Source organism: Alexandromys fortis, unplaced genomic scaffold, assembly GCF_014885135.2.
Source record: "Alexandromys fortis isolate MF-2015 unplaced genomic scaffold, M_Fortis_MF-2015_v1.1 scaffold_237, whole genome shotgun sequence".
Lineage (NCBI taxonomy): Eukaryota > Metazoa > Chordata > Mammalia > Rodentia > Cricetidae > Alexandromys > Alexandromys fortis.
In genome coordinates, this window is record NW_026068137.1 from 345,412 (window position 1) to 351,136 (window position 5,725).

Consider the following 5,725-nt stretch of genomic DNA (forward strand, 5'->3'; position numbering starts at 1 on the left):
GCTTGTGGCTGCCCGCAGGCATGAGAGGCCTCCAGTACACTTCTCCACTTTCCTCCTTCCTCATCTTAATCTCTGGTCCAGGCAAGAGGGATTTTCAAAGTTACATCATTTTAATTCAAAGAACATACTTGTTTCTTTTTCTTGAGCAATTAAAAGGCCACAAAATAAGGTTGAGGGCTATGAAAAATTCAGTCACGAAAACATTTTGTTGGAATCTTTTAAAATACCTTTTTAAAATTAGTGGATGTATTTAGCTGTTATTGGTGGGGGGCATGGATAACACACTTGTGGAGTTCATCTTGCTGGCCACATTCACAGCGTTCCATATACGTGACATGTGAACCAATGCAAACCTTAAAAATGACATTACTCTGGATAACATAATTTCATTTTTGAAATATATGCTTTATATAATAGATCTCAGTATATAAGTCAAGGGGAGTTGCCGTCTTTCTAATGTTCAACTAACATTTCTACCTACATCAAATCATTTTCATTAGGGCTCATGAGACCCCTCCATGGCTAAGGGTGGACGTTGCCCTTGCAGAGGACCTGAATTCAGTTCCCAGCTCCCATGATAAGCAGCTTCCTAATGCCTGTAACAGTTCAGGGTATCAGATGCCCTCATTCTGGTCCCAGTGGGGACGGACATGCACACATTAGGACACATACACATAAATAGCAATAGAAAGAACACCATGATTTTCAGAATCCCCAAAGGAAAGTTCGTTTCCGCAGAAGCCAGAGTTCAGTCTATCCCCGAAGCCAGTGGAAAACTCCAGGTTTGTCTCCTCCTTGGAATCGCCTATTTGGACCATTTCACATAAGTGGAAACAGAAGAGTTGTGGCTTTTTCTTAATTGAGTACAGTACTTTCAACGTTCTTTCCTTGTGTATCATGTGTTAGCAGTTCATTCCTTTCTGAAGCTGACTATGTACCTGCTGCGTGGATCTAGCACTTTCTGTATACCACCTAAGTCTTTTCTACCTTTTGACATGTAAATAGTGCCTTTATAATTACAGGTGTACAATTGTTTATTTATTGTGTGGGGGGCACACCCATGTGTGTGCCTGTGAGCCAGCCACAGCATATGCATCAAACTCAGAGGAACACCTGTGGGAGCCAGTTGGGATAGGGATGTCTGGATGGTATCTGCAGATAATACATCTTTTCTCTGAACATTTTGAGGTAAAATTTGTAATGACCAAGGATATTCATTCTTTCATTGCTGACATTCTGGACACGTCATGCTTTTTGGTGATGACAAGATTGTGAATAGCGGGAAGTTGAGCCTCATTTCTGCTATCAAACATCATCAGAGAAACTTCCGCTTACAGTAGTTGGCAATTAATTCATAGAGCTACAGCTGGACAATGAGCAGAGAGTAAGACTTTGGAGTACTCAGTCGCAAATGGGATGTCTTCATCAAATCCCTCCCCTCAAGAATGCAGGATCTTTGTAGAAGAGGAGGAGAAGATTGTAAGAGTCAAAGATGATAGTTGACTCCAGGTAACAGTGTCTTACAGACACTACAGGTCTGAAGCTCATATGAACTCAGAGACCATGGCATCACACACATAGCCTGCAAGGATTCAGTCAAGACGGGGTTGCAGCCCCGGGAAGGGGGTTGACACAGGGTCCCAGACCTAACTAAAAAAACTATTGCCAATTGATACCTGTTAACAAAGGGACAATCAATGTTATACACACACAACAGGGTACATTAACCACATTCCATAGCAAGTGCCATGGCCAGAAATAGTAGCCAACACAAAGAAGATTCCATGTGGATTTTTGTTTTGTTCTTATATATCTTATTTCATTAGTTTTTTACTTTTTTTTTGCAATAGAAAAAAAGAACATGCGATTGGATGGGTAGGGAGATTCAGAGGATCAGAGAGGACTTGCAGGGAAGGAAAATCATGACCAAAATATGTTCCATAAAAGAATTTTAATACAGCCAGGTGGTGGTCGCACATGCCTTTAATCCCAGGACTCAGAAGGCAGAGACAGGAGGATCTCTGTGAGTTTGAGGTCAAACTGATCTACAAAGAGAATTCCATGACAACCAGGGATATTACACAGAACAACCTTATCTCAAAACCAAAAGGTAAAAAAGAAAGCCAGAGTTGGGGGAGGGAAGGAAGGAGGAAGAGGAAGACAGACACACACACATAAACACACACACATGGGGGGGGGGGGGAGACAGACAGATGGGGAGAAACTATCACAGGTAGACAGAGGCCTAAGATAAGATAGACTCACTAGGATGTGCCTCCAGCATCCTATTGCCTCCAATTAGATTCTCTTAAAATTTATTTCACCTCCCAAACCCATCTTCAAACTATTAACACATTACTATATTAACCTATTGAGTCTTACTGATCAAGTAGCCCCTCAATGTTTGGATTTACTATCCAGAGACCACGTAACAAACAGATGAGACTTTAGGGGGCAAGTTCACATCCAAACAATAACACCCCCTTAATAAGGTTCAGAATTTGCATCATCTTAGACTCAACCACTCCTCCAGGTCATTGAGTTGCTTCACACTAACAGTAAGTGAGCCAACTGATGATGTTTCATATGATCCTTTGAATATGAAGCCAGGAGANCCCCCCTCCATCCTGGTCTAGGAAGGTGAACATCCAAACTGGCTAGGCTCCCACAAAGCCAGAACATGAAGTAGGATCAAAAACCCAGTGCCATTGTCCTTGGCTTCTCAGCAGCCCTCATTGTTCACCATATTCAGAGAGTCCGGTTTTATCCCCTGCTTTTTCAGTCAGTCCAGCTGGCCTTGGTGAGCTCCCAATAGATCAGCCCCACTGTCTCCGTGGGTGGGTGCACCCCTTGTGGTCCTGACTTTGCTCATATTCTCCCCCCTTCTGCTCCTCATTGGGACATTGGGAGCTCAGTCCGGTGCGCCAGTGTGGGTTTCTGTCTCTATCTCCATCCATCGCCAGATGAAGGGTCTATGGTGATATGCAAGATATTCATCAGTATGGCTATAGGATAGGGTCATTTCAGGTTCCCTATCCTCAGCTGCCCCAGGAACTAACTGGGAACATCGCCCTGGGCACCTGGGAGGCCCTCTAGGTCCAAGTCTCTTGCCAACCCTAAGATGGCTCCCTTAATTAAGATATGTGCTTCCCTGGGGAGATGGGGAGAGAAAAGTGAGAAGGGGAGGTTGGGGGGAACTTGGGGAAACGGGATGATTGGGATAAAGAGACTGTGACTTTCAATTGGAGCACTATTAATATGTCTCCCCGTTTCTCTTCCTTGTAGACCACAGGCTTTGGTCCAGTGTCCTGTAGAATCTCCCACACTATGTGCCAAGACATATGCAATAAAGCTGTTGGTTTTCAAGAGGACAATTCTTTGTCTCATATCAGTCTGATGAAAAATTCAAGTCAAACTTCTAGTATGACTGAATCATAGGTGTTATTTTATTGAATGTGTGTGCGAAGCACCATGCAATGACGTTCACAGACATTGCCTCCATTTGATCTTGTATTTTTGATCTTTGTTCTTTGTCTTAGAAGGCAGGTACTTCTTATAGGGCAGGCTTATAGAAAGGATGAGAAAGTTCATTTCTACACATTTACTGCACAATCTTAACAACTGAAGAGACAAATTTGTTTCACCTGGTTAGATTTACTTCTCAGCATTCTAAATCAATTTATTCAACAAATAATTGGGAGTCTATTATATGTTACCATTTACCAATGGATCAGATAAGCCCCTGTACTTTTCTGTAATCCATTGGCTAGAAATAGAATAAAACTAGGAAACACAGAGAAGCTGTATGGTAATATGAACATAGATGAGAGTAAACACCAAGAGAAAGAGTACATGGCAGGAGTGTGACTAGGGAAGAGATGAAAGAGTTGTTTTCAGTAGCAAACTGAGCCAGATGTACACACTTTAAAACAAGATCTAACCTTGATTTGCAGGTGGGTGGGATGTAAGGTAAAGGGAAGGAGTCATAATGTTCCAAAAAATGGAGTTGGGTTTGTGTTTTCTCTGATGTGAGGGGGTGGTAGAGGCAATCATAATATTAGAGGGTCTAAGGACACAGCTCAGCAGCTTTAAAGAATTAGCCATAAAAGGATGAGGACTGCAGCTTGGACCTCTGAAATCCACATAAAATTTTGGTGAGAGTGGTAGCCTAAATTAATACTAGCACTAGAAGATTAACACAAGGGATCCCCAAAACAAGATGACAACAAGATGACCAGTGAGACTAACCCTATCAGGGAGCTCTAGATTTGAATCTGTTTTTTTTTTTTCAATAAATAGGTTGAAAGAACAATTGAGAATGATTCTCAACATCCACATCACACCTATACATGCTCTCTCTCTCTCTCTCTCTCTCTCTCTCTCTCTCTCTCTCTCTCTCTCACACACACACACACACACACACACACAAATGCATTAATACAAAAATATGAAGATGTGCTAGTATGCCTCACTCATGAAAACATAAAAATAAAAACAAAATAGCTGAAAGTTAGTCATTAGGTTCAGGATGCCTACTCCACATTCAAGAAAAGATGTCAAAAACAGGTTGGGAAGGTTAAGAATTCAGGGTTTATCCCTCTGTAGATGATGTATACAGCTATATCTAATGGGACACTTAGGAAGGGATTCGAATGAAGTACACGATGGAGCTATTGTCATGCTTGTCTGTGTTCCACTTTATTTACTCTTAATTTATTAGATTTGTTTAAAAAAATACTAACCTGAGTATCCACTCCCTACCCTCCTCTCATTCCCTCCACATACCTTCCCAACCCACCCTCATCCAATTCTCAGAGAGGGTAAGGCACATTGCTTTGGGGAAGGTCCAAGACCCTCCCTCCTATATCTAGGCTGAGCAAGGTATTCATCCAAAGAGAACTGGATCCCAAAGGGCCAGTATAACAGTTGAGACAAATCCCAGTGCCACTGCCAGTGGCCTCTCAGTCTGCCCCAGCCATGCAACTTTCAACCACATTGAGAGGAACTAGTTTGGTCATATGCTTGTTCCTTCCCAGTCCAGCTGGAGGTGGTGAGCTCCCATTACCTCAAGTAAGCTGTTTCCATGGGTCAATCCATCAGTCTTGACCACTTTGCTCATATTCTCATTCCTCCCACTATTCAACTTGACTTTGGGCCTCTGTTTCCATCAGTTGCTGGATGAAGGTTCTATGGTGATATTTAAGATACTCATCGTTCTGACTACAGGGAAAGCCCCTTCTCTATTGCTTAGTGTCTTAGCTGGGATCATCCTTGTGTATTCCTGGGAATTTCTTTAGAGCAAGTTTTCTGCTATCCCTATAATGGCTCCCTCAATCAAGATATCTCTAAACAGAGAATTCTCAATAGAAGAATCTCAAATGATCGAACGATTCTTAAAAAAATGTTCACCAGACCCAAAAAGATGAACATGGGATGTACTTACTCATAATTGGTTTCTAGCCATGAATAAAGATCACAGAGTGTATACCTGGTGAACCTAAAGAAGCTAAATAAGAAGAACCTTCATCTGGTGATGGATGGAGATAGAGACAGAGACCCACACTGGAGCACTGGACTGAGCTCCCAAGGTCCCAATGAGGAGCAGATGGAGGGAGAACACGAGCAAGGATGTCAGGACCACGGGGGGTGCACCCACCCACTGAAACAGTGGGGGCTGATCTATTGGGAGCTCACCAAGGCCAGCTGGACTGTGACTGAAAAAGCA